The following is a 25,353-nucleotide window of genomic DNA, read 5'->3' as shown; positions in this document are numbered from 1 at the left end:
CGAAACGCAGCCGAAAACACGTTAAATACCGAGGGCAGTTTTCCAATGAATTATAAATATATGGCTGCTGTTTAAAAATAGTAAGGATGTATCCTTTGCCTGTAGAACCTTAAGCAAAGGATTCAAAGGCTGCATTCAGTGATAAAATAGCCGTGAAAGGTCATCCGAATTTTTTTGACAAATTTTCAAGCTATTTTCAGTTTTTACATTGTCGAGTAATTACCTTACAGTAATAAAAAGAAACGTGACCTGATGTCGACAGCAGTTGCTTGTCATAGAACAAGGTTATCGCCACTGAAAGACAGAGTTACGAGCACCTCGAAGGTCACGAGTGTGCACAGGACGCGAGGCTGCTCGGAGATTATGTAAGGATCCTCGCAGCTTTCAGGGCGTCTTGAGGTCCCCTGGGTCAGTGAAGGACAGTTTGTATCGTTTTTCAGATTTTTCTGAAGGCCAGACACATCACAATTTATTTGGCATTTTTTCAACGATTTTTGTGTCTCAGTTTATATTATTTACAGTCATTACTAAATAATATTTGTGGACGGAAAATAAGTCCGTGATTTATGAAATGGGAACGTCATAACTGTTTGTCTTGGGAAGCTTGCTGTGATCATATATTCCGTCGTCGTGATGTTATTGAGACTAAGTGTTTAGTTTCATCGCTGGGTTCACCAGTAGATCACTGTTTTTTTACCTGCCTTGTATAATCGTTAGGTTCTTCTGTTTGTCGCTTTTTTGTCCATGATTGTTATTTCTCTGCTTGTTCTGTTCTTGTTACAACTGTCTCATCGTTGTGAGCCCACTGGGTTCATCTGTGCCGTGATATTTTTTCGAATTGCTTCCAAGCAATTCTCTGTGCTGTATATTCATTTAAATTTTGATCTCATCTGATTTTGGCTTGTTTTCATGTGTGTTTGTGTGTCTATCTTTCTTGTCCATTTTAGTGGTTTTTCTATGACATATTTACAGTGGAAAAATAGCAATGGTGTATGTCCATAAAAATGTTTTAAATCAAACCGACCCATGGCAAGAATTATTCAGGGAATGTTTTTAAAAAAATGTTTACAAAAATGTAAAAATAATTATCATTGAACTAGCACCCACATCAACAAAAAGCAATATGTTCCAGTAGTTGTTTGGGCTGAGCAGTGCAAACCTGGACGGTGATACAGGATCATAGCGGGCCGTGTTACACGCCGAGGGCCGCTGCTCCGGTGACGGGTCCTCTGAGGGGTTCGGAAGCTGCATGATCGCACGACCTCGCGCCACGCTTGTTCCGTATCGCACTCGGCGGGAGTCGTGACGGGCCTTCGAGGCAGGGCCGCTCAGGCGCGGCGACCTACCACTCCTCGACCTCCGAAAGTTGGAAAGTCACCTCCGCACTCGCTTTTCCCGCCGCTCAGTCGGCACTGCGCTTGCGCATGCGCGCAGACAGCTTGCACTCGTGCGGCGACTAACGGGGGTTTCAGGCGCTCTTGAAACCCTCACAGTTACATGTAGAGTCAGAAATTACAGCGTGGGATTTTAAAGAAAAAAACGCATAATAAGACCTCTTAAATGGCTGGTTAAACGTATTCCCGATGTCTGAGAAAGTCATTATCAAAACTGAGCTAACTTCAAAGTTCAGTTTCAGCTTTGAGTAAATATATTTATTAATTCCTCCAGTTCTTACTGTTCCAGGGGGTTGGAACTGGATGACCATATTCCTATCAAAGCCACTGGCTTCTCTACAGGCAGGAGAGGTCGAGGCGATGATTCGGAACAGCGCAAAGTGCAACACTCAGGAGTGGGAAACTCAATAGCCGCGAGTCAGGTGATAGTATAATAATACTCTTTGTAAGAATTTCTTCTCCGTTTTTATAACAATGTGAGGCTTTGTTCTGTACTTCATTGCTAGTTATTGAAGTGCGAAACTCTCACTCCTAGCGCGCGTGGCAGCCACGGGACTTGATTTTGTGAGAGGGCACTCTTCGACTGCGGCATTCTTTGGTTCGGCACGTTATGTAGTCCGGCATCCATAGTGCCGCTCGCGTTTCATTTTACCGGATGGATTCAGGCTTTCTGTTGACTGATGCAACGTCACAGAGGAATTTTATTAATATTTTTATAGTTCCATTCTTTTACAAAAATTAATTCAACACTAAACGCCAATGACTTCAAAAGAAACTATTTGTAGCAACCAGTCACTACTAACTTCAGCGATACCATTTAATTAAAAACTATGATTAAAAAATAATAATAAATAAATAAGAAAACAAATGTTACCACCGATAAATTGTTCATATCTTTCCTCGTCGTCAGGACTACTCGAGAGTTAATTGAGGGAATTAAGGAAATATCGCACGTTAATATTCATTGTGATCACATTTTCATAAAAAGATATTTCTTAAAATAAGAATGATATAAAATTATAACAGAACCGGTTTGAAAACAATTTTTTAATATTCAGTAATATGGGTGAAATATAGTTCCTGTATAAAGAAATATGGACTTCCTGGGCCGCGTGGCCTGAGAGTCATGAAGGATAAGGTTTACGTAACTCGTGGATAGCGGTCGTGGTCTCTCCAAGGCCCCCCGGGGCTCGGTTCGGTCGACTGGTTTGGGACCTCCAAGGTCCCCGCGGCTATTGCTCCTTTCTTTCCAAGCTCCTGGTCGGGCTTCCGCTAGGCGCTCCGTGACCCGGGCTCTCCTTCCGGTCGTCCAGCGAGCGAACAGCGGACTTGCGACCTCGTGTCCATGGAAGGTCGCAGCCCACGGAGACCACAGCGTCCCTGGACCGCGACCCCTGGCACGACTCTGGTGGGTCTGGGCTCAGCACCGGTGGTATCCAGACGTTTCCAGCCTGGGTGTGCCCTGGTGGTGGGCCACTGAACAGAAGTCCATTGCTTATGGAGTCGATTGGAAACCTTACAAATGATGCGATACGCGCAGATCACGTCTACATTAAGACCACGGCAACGTTTACAGTTTTTTATGAAAAGAGAATCGTGAGGTTTGTAAATATGGGCATTAAGTAAGGGGGAGACGCCGATGAATTATTTGCCCCCCGGTCTGTGGTCCTGTCGACGGGCATGCACGAGCCTCGAGGCGGCAGGCGAGCCCACATCTCCGAGGTCTTGCCCCTGAGCCGTGTGCGCATGGCTCTTCGAAACGAATGCGAAACGAATCTAGAAGAAAAAAAAACCTTTATGGTTGGTCAGCTACCTCGTTTGTAAACGGCCGGACAGTACCTCACACCGAGAAAATAAAATACGGCTGCAGGTTCCAGTTTCGATTGACACAGCTGATTTAGGCCAGGCTTGTAAACTCACGCAAGAACCAAAAACACAACGCAAGACCGACCAACTTCCAAATGCTGAGTAAAAAAAAAACTTTTAAATCAAATTATTGACAATTTCGTTTGTTTTCATTATAAACATGAGTGTAGTCCGGGGACGAAATTTGTTTTCTACTGTTTTACAATTTGAAGTTGATGACGTTTTGCGACGTTCTTGCTTTATAAAGGATCGTGATTTTTCCCGATTATAGCATGTTCCGTTTTTTCTATATTGCGTCCCTTCTGTAGTTTACCAACATGGCCTTAGGGGTGGTTAGGGGTTGATATTACCATATAACCATGTTCCTGAAACAAATGGAACTGTTAAACTGCCATTAATTATAATATAGAATGTTATGTATTGGATACGGGCCATTATGTTTGCTGGTACTAAATAACTTACTGTTACTACTACTTTCCTAGCTTATTACAGGACTGTACTTTTGGTCTTTCCCTGCTCATTCTTCTCAGTGCGTCATGCTAGCACGTTGGGCGCTTGATTGCTAAGGAAGAAAGTCAGAGTGCAAGCGCTAGATTCAAGAGTAATTATACGATAGAAGACTCTCGAGATAAACTTTTTTTTGCCATTTAGCATGATAGCAATTTTGCCCCTTGGGAAAGCTACTTTCCCCAGAGCCAAACAGACTTTATATTTTCCTTTTTTTTATTGGTTCTACTGTAACTTGTGACAGTGTAGGATCCAAGATGGTTTGACGGACTAAGTCCTTTCCTTTTGATCTCAGCTGAAAGTCTGAGACTGGACAAATTTATATTTTATGGCGAAAATTGCGAAAAGAAAACATTCTTTTCTGAATACGAGCTCCTCTTTTACGAGCTTTTAGGATCGCCACTGATTTGTAAACAGCTTTTTTTTTTAAATAGAAGCCAATTAAAAACAAATAAAGCCCAAAGTTAAAAGGTTTCAAGTTACGTTATTAAATACAAATTGGCCGTAATGTACTTAAAATACATCGCTGGAAATAATTTGCATGGTCATAAAATTAATGTGCGTTTTCTTTTATGATCTATAATTTTTTTTCAATATTAAACTATAAAAGAACGTTAAGACGTAAAAGTGGTTGAAACCAATATAGCGTTTTATCGCCCTCTTTTATGAAACAAGTGTCAAAGATTATTCAACTCAGGTTAGTAAGAAAACGGAGTTTCTTATATGCATTTTTGAGCGAGAAAAAATTAAGACTAAGTGCGCATTTTTTCTGTGAGCATGACACTTTTTCTCACTTTTTTCTATATGTAAATGGGAAAATCATAAATTATGATAAAGAGCTCAGGGTAAATGTTCATTTCCTATCATGCGTCTCTAAGCAAGCTGTATATATTTGTGTTTATTTATTTTTTTACCTATTGACTTTATTGGTGGCTAAGTTAAGGCGATACTCCCTTTCTTACACTTAACCACATTGCACATTTACATCATCTACATTAACATCGCATATTAAAAATAAAATAATAAATTATAGCAAAATAATACTTGGTATAAAACAAACTTGAATATAAACAAAATATACAAAGATAAACAAAAAAATAATTTGTATTTAATTCGAAATCGGCATACACACTGAAATGTAATTAAATGTTAACAATCATTAGTTGACAATATAAGATAGTATTAAATTAATACCATTCACTCATACATTCACACACATTCTTCCAGTAGGTAAGCCGCGCAGTGACCATGCTGAGTAGGTGTTCCAAAGATGTTTCTTCAGCATGTGATTGAAGGTTGATAGGTTTTTAGATGGCCTTGTCGTCTGGTCCAGTTCGTTCAGAGTCTGATAAACATTTGGTTGAATGTACGATGATTGCCAGCATAGAGTTGCTTGCAGATCGCGTCTCGTGGCTATGGTAGCTGTGAAGGTAATTAAAACTGCCGAAGGTGATCCCGGCTGCGATGCAATATAAGAATCACTTTCACCTTTGAGTGAGTTTCAACGATTTTAACTGGTGATGGTGCTCAGTTAGAAAGTCTCGTGATTTAGGGTTAAAAATGAATCTTACACAGCAGTTTCAAAACTGCTGAAGCCACTTTGCCAGTCTGTCTGTCATATCAGGAAACAAAACATCGCAGTCTCAGTTGTGTTTCTGTAGGTAACGTGTGACCTTAGCCGCGCCACGTGACCGGCAGTGGTGGGCGGGGCTCCGAGGAGAGAGGCTGGCTGCAGGCCAAGTGCAGCGACTGCAGTCCGCGGCGACTCTCGCATTCCTCTGGCGACCACATGACGCCACGTCCTCGTTCTTATTCCCTCGAGGGACTTGCGGCTCCGCACTTGTGGCTTCGGACATTTGGCTCGGGACTTGTGGCTTCGGACATGTGGCTTCGGACATGTGGCTTCGAACATTTGGCTTGGCACTTGTGTCTCAAGACTTGTGGCTTCTCACTTGTGGCTTAGGACTTGTTGCTTGGGACTTGTGATTTACTACCTGTGACTTGGGACTTTTAAGTTAGAAATGTTGACTATATTTCTGACTTGTGACTCGTGACTGCAGTCAGAGGCGGACCCAGTCTCGGATATATTGGGGGTTTGGGCCAAGATGGGAAGGGGGTGGAGGTGGCTGATAACCTAAGGGTTTTGGCTGCATGGAGTACCTCCCAGTTATATGGATGTTGTAAATCCCTTAAGGTACTATCTATATACGCGTATACCTTCCTTTTCAGTTGGACTTGGAGACGGAAGACTCAAGGTACAGTTAGTTAAAATTATACCAAACCTGAAATACGGGAATGAAAGCAATTATAACAGATGCTTTTGTATTTTTTTGGTAAGAATACCCATTTTAAAAATCTAGAATTAATACTCCCCTAAAACTGTTTAGCTAGAATCACACACAGATTTTTCACAAATTTCTTTGAAGAGTTTTCACTAATTTAAAGTAGGATTTGAGAGATTTTAATTAGTAGCTTGGAATTGTTTTTCACGCGCCTTCGAGTCGTGTAACACAGTCCAGTTGTCGTCTTCAACCATATTTTACAACAATGTTTGAAAGCTAAAGTTGAACGAAACATAGCGTTCAGTGTTCTTCATAAAATAAACATGAACCGATACCTCGCAACACGTTTTAAAACTGGTAAATCCATCAAATGTTCATATTATACTGAACTTACTTAAACTATTCACTATTCACTATTCACTATTAATAACGCAAAATAATGCTGGATATAAAATTTAAACTTAAGAATTTTAAGCGTTTATTAAGTTTTACAGCAACTGTAAATATAAATCCTATTAGTTGTTGCATAAATAAGTGCGTGAATCTCTCAGTACTCGATAGTGATGTCTAAAATCTAACCTCGGTTACGAACTATATTTTTAAAAGGTTTATTTAACATGGCATTGAAATGAATAAACATCAAATTTTAAAACGAAATTATATCAATTATAGAATTTGTTTAGTAATACTCACTTTGTACAAATAATTTCCAGGAATGAATTCGTATCACCAACTATATATTAACACAACACGTATACAACACTTAAAAAAGTATTTGATTTATATTATATTTTATTACTTCACAACGTATTTCTAATGTATTAGGAAAGTCATATGGCTTTATGTCGCGCTGTTGAAGACTACTGTTAGTGGAACGAACGGTAAACAACTGTCTCTCTCTTTTCAAACGCCATGGAAGTGCACTCGCTGACTCGCTGCAGCTCAAAGCCAACTGCAGGCCGCACCGCCTCTCCCTGCTTCCTGTTACACACTTCCATTGCATTCACGAAATTACTCCCATCAAATTCCTCATACTGATAGCTAAAATTTTACACAACAGAAATATTACAGACATGTAATTTTTTCCTCAGTAAATTACTATACATACGACATTCATGTAAACATTATTTTAGCGTTATAGTCTCCTTAATCACTGATGTGTTCTTTGTTATTTAAAAGATTCGTTGCTACGAAAACAAACGCCATTTGTCTTTTCGCTAAGCATGATTCAGATTTATTATTTCTGACAAACAGTCAACATATTTTAGAGTCAATTCTATATAGAAATATTTTATGGACATTCAAGTCAACCAGATCATAAAAAGAAACTAGACGAAAGGAAGTCTGTGATTGGCCCACAGTTACAGCCAATCGGGGAACACTCCTCTCATGTAGGTAACTCTACCCTGATGATGGCTACTGCAATATCGACCGAAACGTAGGTTATATATTCGCCTTGGACGCTGCTACAACCAAGAAGCCAAGCTACTTCAGACAACGGCCGCAAAAGCCTGCGATATTTATTATAAAGAGAAAACATGGTTGAACTACGTACATAGTAACGGTTTGAGAAATTTTATCGGCAGGTGTTGGAGGCGGATGTTTGACAGTGTGGCAGAGACTTAACCATTGATAACATAGTTGTGGCCAGGCATTCTTGTTTCAGTTTCCTTCGAGGAATATTCCTCGCTCCAGTACAAACCCTCTGACGCACTCCGCCGGCTTGCGGCACTTCTCAGAAGCAGGAGCTACGGGGTTTCCCCCGTGCGCGAAGAATACCGAGAACCTCACAAAATAAATGTCTTGAGGTTGGATGCGATTAGTGGACCGCTCACTGGTCTTAACTTTCAGCTTCTTTTATCAAAACTACCTCTAACTTGGTATCCTTTAAGCACCGTTGTTAAAGAAATAAATGTTGAGGTTCGGGCATTTGGTAAAACAGCATTGGACACTTAACTTTTCTATGGAAACAGCCATAGGTTTTAAAAAAGAAAATCATGAAGGAAATAACAAATTAGTTTCTTTATTTTTTAGCCACATTTCGTTTTACACTTTGATTCATTGCTTAATTTTTAATTCGAAAATAGCCCGGATTGTTTTGAAACAATATTAGTATTGACAATCTTACGTTAAAACACCACCAACAAAATTCGATTTAGCTCTCATAATTAGTGGCATGATATTGGGTATTTCCAAAGCAGTTTCACCTTCAGATAAATCTTAATTTGCAATTGTATTTTTCGGGACATCTGCTCTTGTGAGCGAGTCTTCCAATACTAGCCAAAGATGTGTGACATATAACCTCAGTTAACGAGCAAATACATTTGTTCTCATTTTGCAAATACACTTATAATACCGAACTCGTAAACAAAATTATTTAAAGAGAATTCTTTAAAAAAATGTCGAGCGTGATAAAAAAAACCTGTTTTATTAAAATAATGCCCAAATTGTTAAAATTCGTTAAACTGTTTCCTTTCAGCTATGTGAACTTTGGTTCCCGCCATCCACCATAGATGGCAGTACCGAGGTTACACGTTTCCGTTCCATGCGACTTCCGTTACATTCACGAAATTACTCCTACTAAATGCCTTATACCGAGAGTTAAGATGTGAACACATAAAAATCTTTAAAAATAAACCTCAAGTCTTTCTCTTCGCCTAAATGAGAATTAACAACTCATTTTTACCTAGGTTCATTTGCTCCTAACTGTTACATCTCCTAGGGAGCAAACGAGACTGCGAGTAAAGCAAACCTTATGTATATAAGCAAGTTGATTCTTGCCTGGAATTAAATGAATTCACGAAAAAATTGAGGCGCTGCGCACAGAGCATGTATTAAAAAAGTATCTGTTGCTATGTTAGACGCTAATTAATACTCCTGATAAGACCGAGTCGTTAATCCATGTCTATACAACTGGGTACTGCCCTTGTATACATACGTACGTGTAAGAGTCTTACAAAAAAGTAATGAAAATTTGAACAAGCGTGCAAATGATGCCGTTTCTTTCTTCAAGGTTTTTTTTTTCTTCTAACGTGCTGGCCTTCGTCGCGTCATGTGACGCTAGACATGAAATCACCAAACATAATCACTGACGGCGCGAGGTTGGAACAACGGGCGCCGCCGCTGCTCATTGGCTGAGCGCTCGACTCGTCACGAACACGAGCCGCGCTATCGCAGTCCTAGCGAGTCCACGCAGAGCCGACTCACCGAGGGACACACTTTCCTTGTCTCTGACCTACTTGCGCGCTTTCCACAATCCTCTTCGCGGACAGCGACGAGGCGGTTGTGCGCGGGAAGCCTTCTTTCCACAGACGAGAGAGAGAGTCAAAACCCGAAGTTCCCCGAAGTTCATGTTATTTTTCCGTATCTTTAACGTAGCTATCCTTACCAAATCAACCGTCCACAATGTTTTAAAGTATTTATAATGTAGGTAACCTAACCTAATTGACCATTAGTATCCTTTTATCGACACCGCCATATTTATTTACAATGAACAAAAAAAAACCGAAGATGCACGATCGGGCGTTTGGCTCTCTCGTCTGTGAAAAAGGCTTCCCGTTGCGCGTCGGCCCGTGGAGCCGGGACTTCCCCTCCCTTCAACACGTCGTCACCGCCGGCGAAGTGCGGACGACCTCCGACAGGGGCGCCCTGGGCGTGTCTGTGTCTCTCTCGCCTCGTGCCGTGCGGCGCGCATGCTCGGCTTGTCCAGTTGAAACTTGTTTAGACGTGTTGAAGGTTACATTTCAGCATGCATCAGAAATGCAATGAAAAAAGTGCGCATGACACAACGGAAATTCAACAGTTTGAAAGTCCAGTGCCCGGACATTCAGAAACTCCTATAACCACGAGCTGAAGTCGTCAGGAAAGCGGATTCAGTTGTGGCAACATACACCTGTATATATTAACTTACATGAACATCGGGGGATGTACTAAGCGTATTGGTGTGCCAATGTAAACCTTTACGGTAGTGAAACTATCATCCTGCAATACATTAAGGAAAATTGAACTGTCATTATTAGGTATAATAGCAACTTAATAAATATAAATAATTTATTAGCCAGGCAATAGGTGTTAGAACAAACATTGCGTCAAAGAATTTAAACATTTGATTGGTTTTCTGAAGCATTACGATTGCGGCATTATTTTTTTAAGTATTTTTTAAACTAAAAGTTGCCGTTAGATACACTAAAACAAAACAAAACTGAAACATTTTAAGAAATATATTATAACACTAAGTATATTATGTACATTTTCCTAAAAACGAACATTAACCTTATTGAAGTGAGTCAAAATTTAAGATTTAAAAGTAAATTTTAACCACGAAATTATTTTATTCCACATGACGTCTAATATATGAATCCTAACAATTTATTGTGTCTTTACAGTATGACGAACGCAAGGCTATCTCATTTTAATGTTAACTAAGGATTGTCATTATTGCAATGCGTTTTTTAGTTGTCATTGTTTAAGTTTTATTTTTAATACCTATGCAAGGTGTAAATTCTGCAATGTTCACGAGAAAAAAAAAATTACGGGCGAATCACTCGGGTCCAACTTATTTTCGAGATTTCTGATGGCATCGCCGTGTTTACATATTTGGCAGCAGCGTGTTTACACATTTACGTTCCAATAACTTCCGTTCCTTTCACGAAATTATTCCTACCAAATGCCGTATACCGATAATGACAAATCAAAAAAGGTAAAACCGGATGAAATTGCATATTGATACAAGTGGTTAGAATTTTGTTGTGTTTAAAATCCAGCTGTAAAAACACTGCAACAACTTTAGAGATAAAAACGTGAACTAACTTGGACCTCAACGAAGAAAGAATCCATTGGTATTCGATACAAGGTGAGAACGATATACATTTTAACAGCCTGTGTGTAAATCTTTTGACAGCGAAAAAACAAGCGCTAGAAGTTGAAAGGTATTAGTTATTCATTCACATCATGACAGAGCTAAAAATATACACTTTCAACATCATGCTTCGGCCAGGGAGTGAAACTGTTCTGAAGGAAAACATTAGTCCCTATAAAATTTTTGAATGAATAAAAAAATTTTTACAAGATTACCTATTTATGAGTTTCGTTAGTATGAGTATGACTCCAAGACAGTGCGATAGTCGAGAGATATTTGCATATGTATATAATTTAAGAATGAAATATTTTAAACAAAGTTTGTTTCTAAAGTTTGTACCATGGCGTGGGTGTGGAGTTTGGATAGCAATTGTTTCACAAAACTAACGATTAGCCGATTTACGGTTTAAATCTGGTACCCGACACAGCAATGTGGAAATAAAACCTGATTCACACGCATACCTCTCTCCGCCTTAAGCTATGTCTCACTCGCCAAGTCATATAGGTATATATGCATGTACAAAAATTATGAAATCATTTTAACAGGTTGGTTGTTGGTATAATTTCAACAATTTGAAATAAACTAATTACGAAATGGAGACGCTACGTCACTTTGAGAAATCATGAGAACTACGAGCTCAGGGTGTCTTTATTGCATGGCGCCAGGAGGTTGAACTCCGAGCTAGTTACGGCCTTGGCTCAAGTGGGTTATTGAAGTGTGAAGTTTCGCTCGCAAGCGCGAGGCGGCCGCATTGTTCGTGAGTCAGGGAGGCTGGTGGCTCGCAGTGTCTCCGTGGGCCGTGGCTGGCGTCGCCTGCAGCGGAGGAACGCGCCGCGGAAGAAAGGACGCAGCGCGAGTCAGCGACCCAGATGCCCGCGGGTCCTGGCGACAGGACGAGGCCTTGACCCGGTCTCTGCAGTCCTCGTGTAGCTGTCGCAGCAAGGACACCGCAACCCGTCAGCTGTTGCAAGTTGTGGCGTCGTGCGGTTTCAAGTTACGTGTTTCTCAGTTGTGGCAGTTATGTGTGCGAGTGCTTATAATCAGGTGGGAAAAAGTAAGGCGGAGACCTTCGGGCGCGTTAAAAGCGCAACATCGCGGCCACTTAAAAATCAGTGAATAACTGCCATCTTGTTTTCTGTACTGACTGTTAATCCAATACACACAGAGTCACATAACTTTTCGTCAAGCCAAGAACAGTTAACAGTGTCCGTTCTGAATAAAAAAAAATAATTCGTAGGTTCTTGAGCTATAGGCAATTTCCCCCCGAAAGTGCACCACATTATTACATACTTTGAACACAAATTTCCTTAATTTTCTGTTTTTAAATTTGTTGCTGCGGATTTCGAACTAAATCTACCATTTATAACAATTCAAAATAAAATTAAACATGCTATATGTTTGGAAAATAAATTATTTGCACGAATCACGTGGCAAAAAAAAATTAGTCGGTTAATGTTTTACTATTCACACTGTAAAAAACAAATGGCGCTACGCTAACTTGGAAAGTTATTTTAAAAAAATGACTTTTCTGAGTAAGATTTTACAATATAACAATACCGACCACTTTTTGAATAAAAGCATTTTTTTTTTCCTTCAGCAAAATTACCACATTACAAACCCCGCGTACGACTCACTCGCCTATGTGTTTAGATTCTAGCCGACTCCCCGATGAGCTAAAAACTTGAATTTGTATCTTACACCTTTTACGTTCTTTGAATGATTCTTGCAATGGGTCAGGGACTTCGACGTTCAACCACTCTCGAACAAAGAGATTCCAATGGGGAGGGGCTCCATCCTGTTGCCAAATAAAGTTTAGATACAGGTTCACCTTCTGCTAATTGGGAGAAGAGTCGTTCATTCGTGCAGCAAGCGAGAAAATAACAAAGCAGTATTCGCGCATGCACTTGTATAAAACTGTTTGTGTTACTCTTTAATTGTAACCTTGAACTAACACACTACGACGCTTATAGTTGATACTATTATATTTTATAACTGAGAGCTTCTTTTGTGATCATGCTGTATAATAGTTAGTTTTTGTTTGTCGCTCTGAAAAAAAAAATGCATATTCCAAATAAATAAATATGTTGGTCGGTCCGGCATGACGGTGGCTCTGCTGCGCCGGGAATCCCCGCGCTGCGCCAGTTGGCGGGCCGCGGTCTGGCGGGAATACCGCGCGGACCGGTCCAACAGAGCAGAGTGTCCACAGCGCATCTCTCTCTGTGCCACTGACGCCAGACTAAACCAAACAAGTGTTGTGGACAACACGACGACGACAGCGTGGACAAAAAATACTCAACCTCTAAATATCAGACAGCACAAGATTTCCGTTTGAAGGAACTGTCATAAAAAAATAATACAACAACACAGACGAACACAGTGGGCTAACAACGACGAGAAAGATCAAACGCAGGAAGACAATAAACCTGGACAACGCAGCAAACATATAAACACAGAAGGTTTCCAATGACAACACTTGCGACGTTTCGAGAACTAACATACGTTCCCGTCATTAATATATATATAGATGAATCACGCGGGTCTGTAATTTTTTTCAAATATTATGAGACTTGCATAGATGGTAACACCGTGTTAACACATTTCCGTTCCAATCAAATCCCGTTCAATTCACGAATTTACTCCTACCAAATGCTGTATACCGAGATCTACGATGTTTTTACACCAAAAATAAACTAACTTGCCCCTTGACGCAACATGGCAGTCAGGCGGAGGGCCTCCCTATAGCGATGATGATCTCCCTGTACGACGGCCATAACCCGGTCGCCTGGGGTTGCGTCATTACGCAATGTATCTGAGCTCTGTCTAGTTCCCGCACCACAGAGTTACTGTCTCTCTCCAGAGGAAACATAGAACAACGTCAACCACGTGTCTTGACTTGCACGAAGCAGCAATGGCAATAATAATTAAGACAGAGACCTCGTAAATGTGAGGTTAACGATACGCCTCGTGTTTATTCTTTTGATGAGCCGCGTTCTCTTCCACGGGTGAGGAGTTCTTGTGGAGACCTTGACAGAAATTCCGCGCTGTTACTTAAGTCTCGGTATCTTGCGCCATGTTGGTTATTTCATTTTCTGGTCATTATAGTTCATTAATTCGCAACTAACCGCGAGTGCTTTCTTGCATTTCGTGTTTACTCGCAAACTACGTCCCCAGATGTTTACAAAGCATGCCAAAATATAATAATATAGCTGTAAAACTTTATAAAAATTTTCATAATATCACTTGAGAGACATTTCCTAGTTCTCAAATAACGTTAATGAAGTATCTGGTGATGGAATATGCAACCACGCAGAAATTGACAAAAACAAACGTAATGAATTTGCAGGAATAGCCTTTAGAGCGAAGTACAGTTTTAAAAATGAAACAACCAACTGGCAGAGACAGTTTCTCAGCGGGGCGGCATAGTTGGAACATAGCCAGTGTGCTGTTTTACAAGCTATGTTTTCAAATACATGCTGTATGCAATTCAATGTTGGTGCCAAAAATTCGATACTACTCAGCCTGTTCTATATTTCCTATGTTATTGTGGATTGAGTAAATTATTCGGGCGTCAATAGTGATAACCCTCAAAAGAATGAAATTTACCGTTTCAAGTGTTGATCGTGATCGTGTACATCATCCTATGGTTTATATTATCTGAAAATGAATTAATGGTTATATGTTCAACGAAAAATGAAAAATAAGTCTTCGTAAGAAATTTTTGTTCTAAATTATTTCCTTAACACAATAATTCACACGAATGTTGGTTACCACCAAGGTTAGTGGAGAGGGGTTTCCTCGGTCGCTTGCGCGTAGTTCTGCGCAACACGTCACTTGCAGCCCTGGCTCGGCTACATCCCCGTCCGCGCCTAATATTAATACTGCGTATTTCGTTTCCTACGTGTTAGCACATTCATCGTTTGAAGTTTCTTATGGCTTTCTTATGTCCACAAAAAATATCTTAAATCAACCTCCCCCTTTGCAAGAGCCATTTCAAGAACGTACACTTAATTTTCGTTTTGGTAACTTTACTTCTTGTGTCACACAAGAGTCGTGACACTTGGACAAGTAAGTACAAATGCACACCCGCGCCTTACCCGGGACTCGAAGCCGGCGCACATGAAAAGGTGGCTAAGCCCTGGAGTATCGACTGCTAGCGCCGTTAATTCGCAGCCCACCACGAGCTTCACTAAGAATAGAAGGAAAGGAAGTGGCCAGACCCTATTATCTACACGATAGTGATCTATTTCGACAAGGATTTTTTTTGCAGTTAATTATGGGTGTCTGTATCTAACGACCTAGAGCAACAAGACTTATACAGAGCAATATGGCACAGTGGTAGACCATTCGACTTTATAGTTGGTAAAAGTTTTCATTTCACCCAGCATTTTTATAACCATAAAAATTCTGTGGATTTCGTCAGATAATTAAAAAAATTAATAAAAATTTCGAAAAGTAATTCAAACCATACCGTGAGCAGAAGTAGCGTTTATTTGCAACCAAAAATATTTTGTTCTTAAAAATATTTAATCTTATTGTTACGTCACAAAATCTTTAATAATGTAACATTTAAAAGTAATTATGTGACAAACATACCATTTATTTGTTTCATTTCTCATTTTATAAAAGCTTAACTACTTAAATGTCTATATTTTTTACAGTAATTAACGCAAATTAATATCAATGAACTGAAACTGATCATTAATTCAAATGCAGATTGGAAAGTAGTATACTATCTAGAAATGATGTTTTACAATAATTTTAACTAATAATTTATTAGTAGGTACATATGTATGCTGATACAATAACCTTAACACTGACTGATTATAGATTAATTGAATGTTGGTAAACCTTTTACCTGCCATTGTTAGTTAATATATTATTTTCTAGCGCTATTTTTTTTTTTAGTATTTTCATTATTTTGGGTATTTTTTTACTGTATAAATTTGCTGATTAAAATTAATTATATAATTATTTTACTTGTAAAAATACTAGCCAATGTTACATCTGAGGGGTTCCCCGTGGAAACCGACCATCCAAGTTTCCGAGAGGACCGGGCTAAACACCGCTCTCCGTCCAGGATGGACCACCTTCAGGTTTCCAGGGCAATTTCCAAGCCCCACACGTAAATATAAGAATTTCTGGCAGTTTATAACATATGGTTCTAGAAAGAAAAAAAAAAGGGGGTTGTCTGTAAAGTCGGTTTACGAACGATAATTTTACGTAATGACGTCATAAGAAAACATTGATGAAAAATTGCATACTTTTTAATTTTAAAATATTATTTACAGTTTTTGCAAATTTTATTTAAATAATTTGTTTAGATATAACCACTATCAATTAGTTAAAAGCCCGCCTTAACCTGTTTGATATTATAGAAGATTTTCTCGCACGGTGGTTGGCCGGTTTATTGCACGCTCGGCTCAGGCGGACCGTGACAATTAGTCATGCATTTTCGTGCGTGCAGCCGGCGTTCATCGATTTATAAGACGTTATCACGTCAAAAAAAAATATTTTTCTTAAATTTGAATGGTAGTGAAATGACGAAGACAACCGCGCGGAAGGGCCTCAGCGCTAGAGCGGCTCTCACCGGGTGTCCGGGGTGCTGTCCGCGGGGAGACTCTGCGACGGCCGCTGGTACGTCTGCCCGTCGACCAGGCGGCGCGCGGTGTCTTCTGGCGCGGCGCGGCGCGCGAGTGCTTATACGCGCGGCGGTCGAGGCGCCTGTCCCAGGGTCGGGTCAGGCCGGGGAGGGGGCACCCGCCCCCTCCCGCTCTCCGGAGAAAGGCACCTCTCAGAGATAGAGCAGAGAGGGGGCAGGGGCGACCTTGCGACCGCACCCAAAACACACGGGCAAGGACGCTTTTTGATTATTTTCTGCTTATTCTCCATTTATTTGTAATTTTTAAATGGCACTACAAAACTTTAAGTGTACAAAGTATAAAAAAACGTTTCAGAGCCTCCAGCAGACAAAAAACAAGATGGTGGACATGACGTCATACTAGCTGCTGATTTATGTCTGGGCATTAGTGGTGTGAGGTTCGTTAGTGGCTTCCGTGGAAGAAGGTTTCTGTTGCCAATTTTTTTTTATTTTGCCGTCACCGGATTATTACCAAGGACTCAAAGCTCCATGACGTAGGTATAATTAAAATTAAAATTGGATTAACAAAATTTTTTGATTTAATTTAAAATTTTCCCCGATTTTCTAGCTAAATAATTACGATTTTCCAAAATGGCGGACGTGACATAATCCAAGATACCGGAATTTTTTTTAATAAAAACATTATTAATTAATTTTCTTATTAATTAAAAAAATCCTGATTTCCTAGCATTAAAAATGGATTTTCAAGATAACGGCCATAATGAAAATAACAAAGGTTATGGAACAATTCAAAATGTCGGCCATGGCATCCTAATTGTGAAGGTCATGACCTAAGCAGCTTATGGCGACTTGTTGAATAGGACTTTAAGCCACTTTGAGGACTTTCCAATCCTCTGGCATTTATGTGTATTAAAACTGAAAACTTTCCTTAAATCGAAAATTTTTCCCTCGCAATAAAGATATATTTTTTTATTTTACTATTTTTTAAGGGTTTTTGGCGGTATATGTTTCCAAAAACTGGACATTTTGGTTGATTTGGGTGAATTTTTGGCAAATTTTGATTCATTTTTGGAAAATGTTGGTCAATTTTGAAGGTCAAGGTCTAGGTCATCTAAGATGGCTGCCGTGAAGTCACAATCCAGATGGCGGACACAAACCTCAATTCTCGCACCGGCAACATGCGCAGCACATACAAATATATACTGCTCTCATTCACGTTAGAATCTTAATTCAGTTTTTCTGTAACTTTTTCCCCATCATATTGTTGCGGTAACGTTGGTTACAGAAGAGCGAATTTGGAGACCGTTATAAACTGTTGAATCCCAATTGGGTCTCTGATTAATTTTTATTCTTGTTATCTATGTTCTTAAGATTTTTTAATGAGTTGAGTTACAAATTTTGATTTTTTTTTTCCCCTTTCGAGGTGCGGCATTTGCGAACTCACTAAGAGGCATGTATAATGAGAAGTGCGAGTGTGTTCTGTATATAGACTGCCGCAGTGAAGTATGGGTACTTATATCAACATACATGTGCATGTATATGCACCCAAATGTGAAGTAGGTACATGCCCATTTTTATGTGAAACCGAGTTGGCAAGTCAACGTCAAACCATTATCTTCTCTATAGTATTGCTCCTTAATGCAATTCCTATTTCTAATGAAGAAACCTAAAAATAAAGTTGAGTGAGACGAATCGAAAAACGTTCTCGCCTGTAAAATAAACAAGAAAATGTTAATATTTTATAGCCAACGTAATAGTTTGTTAGTAGTTGCGAAATTATAATAATAAACTGTTCAGTGAACACTACAAAATTATTTTGTCTACTCCAAAAAAAAAAAAAATATTTTAGCGAGTTGATACTTACAAAATATGGTTTTATGTTTTTGCATCCACAAAGACTAACTTGTGCATCTAGTTATAGATGAGTTAACCAAGGCCTTGATTGACGTCTCATGAACGTGGAGTGAACAGAGACAGACGTGAGACGTATCGGCAAGATGCGACAGTGAAGGAATGCTGTTGTTTCAGGGGAAGTGGGAGGTAGCATCACAAGGAAAAACAACTTCTGCTCCCGGCAACGTCGGCCATGTTTCCCAAGTCGCGCTCTCACCAGGACTCGACCCGGCCCCTAGGCGAGGGGGGGAGGGGTAGGGGGAGAATATGACTGTTTCCTGTTCCTCTCCCCCCCCCCCCTCCCGGCAAAGCAGCAAGCAAGGACATCCAGGACTTCGCCTTCATCCTGCCCGCGAGGAATAAATACGTACATAAATAAAAACAAGGAAATACCGTTCGTCCTGTTCATTTTTCCTCAATCCGAAGGCGAGAACAGGGCGTCATTGAAAGGCGAAGAACGAAGGACTTATTTTTTTCACGTTGGCTGCACCGTTTACAAAATCCACAACAAAAAACAACCAAACAACAACGTCACAAGACTCGCAGGATTCTAACAGTCGTTGTCAGATGTTGCTGGGCTTGTTGGTTCTAGCCGCAGTCGAAGGGCAAAGGCTTCACCGACGTTTTGGTCGTCACTGCAGTCGCCATCTTTAGGGCAGCAGTTTCCTACTGAGAGTCTTGGCAGTTCTCGAGCCTTAAAACACTCTCGCCTGAGAATTGGGCATTTACTGATGGGCCCACATCTGACGAATAAAAAATTCTTTCCGTGAGGTGTAAACCAGATACGCTGCGTTTTGTCGACATCCACTTCCATTCTTATGATGTAAACGTAAACAAACAGTCAAGTCTGTCTGATGTGTCTGATGTGGCTGGTCAGACAGCATCATCTGACATCTCAAATCTGTTGTACAAACTGTAAAATTATGTAAAAATAATGTTTCCTTAAAAAATATTTGATTTTGGATTTTTTATTGGTTCGTCATGGGCACAGTATGTAATTTTTTTTATTTGTAATGTGTTTGTTTATTTTAAACTGAAACAAAGTACGTACCCGTAAACAAATGTGTGTTTGCATGAAAATAACAGGTTCAGCCTAAATTCATACAAAGTCTCATAGCAGGCGAATGTGGCACACTGCTGTAGAAAACGAGTCGAACAGCATGGTCAGAAAGCAAGGTCAGGCAGATAAGACAGACACAAACACCACTTTGGCAGGACCTAAAAGGGTCTGCCTGTTTGGGGGTGCACGTGTGTTAGTGAGGTGGCATGATAGTGCTTCTAGCGGAATATCGCTTCAAAACACAAGGCTGTGAACTGGCGCGCAGTCTACTCTTCGTGCACAACACAACCATAACATTATATGGCGGGGAAATGAAGATAAAGGTGTAGTACAAGTCTCTTTAGTGCTTCCAAGAATCATTACCATGTGCTTAATGTCTAAAAACAATAATAAAAAACACCTTTATTTTAGCCATTAACGCGCTACTAAAAGTACAACTAAAAAATCAATAATGTAAAAAAGAACTACTCATCCGCCCTCAGCGTATTATTAATTTTTTTTTTCGTAAACAGGCCCTACTGTAATATCTCGAGTGGTTTTCAAATCGTCTGGTTTTCTGGCGCTCTGCACACCGTGCGTATGTCCGGGCGGGGCACCGTTTCTTATCTAGCACCAGGCAACGTTTATCAAAACGGTGGCCAATCCTGACACACAGAAAACAAGTCAAAATCAGCTGATCACAAAAAATTAAAAATGAAAAAATCCATGGAAGGAATTAGTCAGAAAACTATAACAGCACAAATGATGACAGTAGCATACAATGACAGTAAATATACACAAAAAAACGATCTTGGACAACACAGTCACAATCAAATGAATCCAGCAATGATAATAATCAGATAATGTGGTCACAAAACAACACAAAACAGATATTCCCATCCTCAGGCACAAACTGTCTACCAGTTCAGGCTTAGATTGCTAGGTAAACATATTTTCAAGTGTAATAGGCTCACACAAGCCCACAAAGAGAGCTTAAGATGTGTACTCTTGCCTATTACAGTATCATTAAATATAAGAAGGTGGCTGATAGCAAGTTAACGAGGGATTCCATCACTGACTCACTGACTGTTTCTGTGACGCTGTAAGATTTCACAGCAAAGAGGTTATTTTCATATTAAGATATATATAATATATTATATATATGCTCATTTTCATACTTGCTCACTAGCATGCTTTTGAACAATATTAAAAGAAATATAATTTTAATAAATGTTTTGTGTATATTAAATGAAGGTATTTGTTGTATTAATAATTTTTCAACGGGCGCCTTACTTACTAGTAAACAATAACGACGAACAAGTATGGAAATAGTTGAAACGCCGTTAACCCGGCTGGGAGGCGCCGGCAACTGCTGTTGGACTTCCACAGTCGCCATCCCTCCACACCTGGGGGCGTCACACTCGTCTGGCTTTCGAACTTCTCGTTCGCTCCATTGCGAGTCTGAGTTCTGTGCTAGAACTTTACAGTAGCGTAATTTTTATCCATACTCAATTTGTAACTTATAGTAATTTTTTTATGCTTGTTACCGTTACGTAGCCCCATTTGACTCAGATTTACAGTGCACTTAAAATGCGTGTCAATGTATAACATTTAGTTCAGCTACTAAAATTATATTTCAAATTTATTTGGTCTTGCTAAGGACCTGCTAAGATACGTGAGACGAGACTTTGGTTTATTTCAGGTATGCTGAAAACTACGCGCATTTAGCTAATAAACTTCGTTATGCGTGTAACTGCCAAAAGAAGAGTCACTTGGTAACAAACGCGAGAATATTGCACAAACGTCTTGTATAGAAACTTTCCAGCAGGTTTTGTGTTGGTTGGCATCTGTGCCTTGGCGAAGATGAATAATGGATGTTTACTTAAATCCGCCGCCCCACTGACTTTGCTAACAACTTGCTTCTTCCGTTTGTGGTTAGATTCCTTGACATTCGGGGCTGGACATCTACATTTCTGCTTCTCAACGCAATTGATTGTAACACTATAGCGCGTAAGCTTGCTACGTGCCACAGCCTTGCGCTAACTGCTTACAATTTTTGCCCCAGAAAGTTTGTGTGTTACTCTTTCGAACACTCGAAGGTGGACAAATGCAGAAGTTGAAGTCATTTGTTAAATTTATAATTAACCCTTAATATTTCCAATATAAACGCTATTTATGGGACTGGGTCAGTTAATTTCATACATTTGATGAAACTCTTTTTTAATCACATATATGTTTGCATATTAACGTCTTTTTAAAATTATTTACGCCTTTTACGTAACTTTAACTTTTCTTAAAACATATTTTGTTAAACAGTGAATTATGTGATTTCTTATTTGTATTAAAAATTTGTAGTCACCTTTAAGTTCCTTATTTGCGCAACTCATTTTAATTGCAACGTCTGGCTTATACTTAATACTTTGAGAGTTTAAAAGGATTTTGAGAATGTTTTCCAGCTGGCTACCAGGGCTGTCAACGTTTGTTATTTTCTGAAAACTGTGAAATACCTTTTGACCTTAGCCTTAACAGCCATCACGTCTTTAATTTTGAAAGTCCGCTATGTACAAGCATTTGTTTCTACTGTATACTTAAAGACACAGTAACTAAGAGATCATCTCAAGTATTACTTGCATTCAAATCATAAACATCCGTTTACACTATGCACCTGTTTTCCCTCTATGAAAAAAACTCTTTTGTTGTCAATATTTAAAAAACTAAAAATTAAATTTCATTCACACTATTTTTTTTTTTTTTTTGTACTTTAACAAGGCGATTCCTTGGAAAACTCTGTTGCCAAATATAACACTTTTAAAATTGCAAGGCAAGGCTTTGTACTATGCAATTTTACAAAGATCTGCCTTGTAAAAAGTACAACAATTGTTTACAGTGTAGCAGCTTTATGGTTTAAACAAAACCAAAATATTCTAAACACAAAACAGCTGACCAACATGTTGAAAAAAAAAGAACTATTTGAAATGTTGGAGATGGTTTCTTCAAACGACAGGCTAAGACCAGCGAACTAAGCCAGAAAAACCTGCGAACATAATTTACCTTTGATGATTCTAATGTAAGTGCGAGTTTGTTCTTGCACAATTTGTAACAAAAACACGCGTTATTAATACACTATCTTGGCTGACGAGTTTGAAGTGGTGGGTTGTACTGACACTGATTTCTCGACCCTGAAGATGCCTACTGTAACGCAGAGAGAAACGTCGGTAAACACCAACCTTGGGTAAACACTACTACCACGCCATGGCGCAACCTTTCAAGGCCAAGATAGCTTATCGGTCAATGGCCACAAAAGCTTGCACTCTACTTTACACGCGTCATTGCTTGGGTCAGCTAATTTTGTACAGTTTGGTTGGAACATTCGTACGCTAATGATGGAGCCTTTGCGTGGGAGACAAATATTTTCTACGTCACTATTAGTGACCATCATGATTAAAAATATTATCATGGACATACGACATCGCTGGCTCACAGTGGTTCTCATCGAGCACCAATACCAGCCAACGTCAAGTGTTATACCCTTGGACAGCATAGAGAATTTCGTAGAAGGAATTGAGTCAGAAAAAAATCCTTTCGGTATCATATGTGCTGTCCAGGAACGCAACATTCGGCATCATTGGCTTGTCCTCCATATGTGTGTGTATTCATCTCTGTTGTCTATTACTAAGGGTTTATTTATTAAATGAAAACTGGTGTAAACTAGCAACGGCGTGAGACCATTATGCTAATTAATTGTATCAAGCCTCCCCATTGCAAGAATCATTAGTAGTCGATGAGCTCCTTCTTACTCGGAAACCCAGGGGGGAGGGGGAGAGAGTGCGTGTGTTGGTGAACGAGATCCCGCAAACAAGAGGCGAGGCTCCTGTTAGTGGGCGCGATGTGACGTCACGCAGGAATACCTGTTTCCTGTTCGAAGCACGCGGGTGTCAGCACGGAAACTCCGCCAGAGACAGCCACAGACTCCGGACCTGTGAGCGGGTGTATATGTGTATGTATAGGTATAGGCTGCTTCCGAATACCTGCACCATGTTCGGTCTTACTCGCCAAGTTGTTATTTTATTTCGTTATCATTGGTAGAATTATTTTAAGGTTTTGCTTCCAGTTTGTCGCTATATGCATGTTACGATTCTACTCAAATTTTCACAACTGACATTTATTAAATATTCTATATTAGCGGTAAAAAATAAACGCACATGTGTGTATCTACCATAAAAAAGCGTGATTTTAAAACAACTGTTGATAAATATGTGTTGAGAAAATCTGTGACCCAAGAAAATGGAACAACGTTATTATGGGCGTCTGAGACCGAAGCTTAAAGGTCACTTCCGCCTGAATGGATGTGCGCCATTTTTGTTGACCTTGAAGTAGTTGCAGGATCCTTACATGATTGCTGACGCAGTCTCTCGCGAGAGGACAGGGCACTCGGCTCCAGTGGCCCTTCAGAGACCACAGGTAGCAATATGACGGTCGCTAGTTGAACAAGCCAACTATCCACATTCTCTGTGGTTATTTTCAACTACGATTACAACAATTATAATTTATATAAATCATTTATAAATATAACGTAAAGTGCAGACACAGACAAATGAACGAAGAAAATATATTTAATTTTTTCTTGTACTTGAGGCCGTGTTAGCGTTCAGAGAGTACAGACATATTTTCAATACTAGTTTGTCACTAAAAGCCGACATTATTTTTAAGGCTGAGTCAGTAAAAGAGGTATCCTTTCTATTCGGAAACAGTGATATACCTTTTTCAGCCTTAGAAAAAATTTTGTGCGTGACCATACTCGTTTTTGAAAGGGTTTTTATTCGGAAAACTATTTCATAATCTGAAATGACATTATTTTCAATAACAACATTCTTAAAGCTAGTTTTTTTTTGCGTCATGTATATACAGAGTGAGTCTGAATTCTACCAACAAACTTTGCTACAGGATCATCACGACACAAGTCGGCAGCCTCTGTACGACTTGTGGTACATGGTGCTTCCGAAGGCTCTGAAGTTGGGACTGGACGTTTTTATTGCAGCAATAGAAAACGTGTTTCAGACTGAACACTGAGCGTCTGTATCTGCTTAATTGAATGATGTTCTACAACCACCGCGATTTTTGTTGTTTTCGTAAAAGTATTTAATTGAAATGATTCAGGGTAGTTACACATCATAAAAATACGTAAACATTTAAGGTGTTACCCCAATTATTTCATTGAAAAATTTTACGACAGGACGACATTTGCGGTGGTTGTAGAATTCATTAAAATAAAATAAAACATTATTATTTACAAAAGTAATGTGTTTCAGCCCCAACTTCAAAGACGTATTACAGCCTTGGGAAACACTTTCAACCATAAGTCATAAAAGGTTTTCAACTTATTTTGTTGCGATGAACATTCAGCTGAAATTTGTCGATCGAATCCAGTTTGATTCTGTACATATAGCATTATCGTAAAAAAAATAACCATTAAATAGCTGTTGTGCGGGGGAAAAAATGTTACACAGGCACAATAGTACTCCAGTCATTGTATAAAAAGATTATCGTATTTTTCTCATTGAGATAGAACTCTAGAAAACGAAAACTCTGAAACGTTTATTTTCCGAAAATTAACAACACAGTATATGCTTATAGGTCTCTAATGTTGACAGTAATGAACGAAAAAAATATAATTGGAAGGAAAAATTTTTATGGAAAGGAATTAAAAGATGCATTATTGGTTTCAGCATTTGTAATGTCATAATGATTTTATATCATTTCATATAGAAATTGTATACCTTCGTCCAGGCAGATCATACAGTAAGAGATGTTCAAAGGCCATGGCATAGTCTACACTGACAGTATTATTTCAGTTGTAGGTATTCGCAAAGAATTGAATTCAGTATCTAAAGCCAATGAATTCACGTGGGAGACTA

The 25,353-nt window shown here is 39.4% G+C and overlaps 1 protein-coding gene across 1 annotated transcript in view; it reads right to left on the bottom strand.

The window, feature by feature from the left end:
- Window positions 1-16,604, bottom strand: part of LOC134537107 (MFS-type efflux pump MSMEG_3705) — a 51,113-nt gene extending 34,509 nt beyond the window's left edge. Inside the window, exon 1 of the mRNA XM_063377396.1 lies at window positions 16,495-16,604. The gene's annotated coding sequence lies outside the window, so the exon portion shown is untranslated. The remainder of the gene's footprint in view (window positions 1-16,494) is intronic.
- Between the last annotated feature and the right edge of the window lie 8,749 nt (window positions 16,605-25,353).

The sequence above is a fragment of the Bacillus rossius genome, chromosome 11 (genome assembly GCF_032445375.1).
Source record: "Bacillus rossius redtenbacheri isolate Brsri chromosome 11, Brsri_v3, whole genome shotgun sequence".
Lineage (NCBI taxonomy): Eukaryota > Metazoa > Arthropoda > Insecta > Phasmatodea > Bacillidae > Bacillus > Bacillus rossius.
This window is presented reverse-complemented; position numbering and strand designations above follow the sequence as displayed.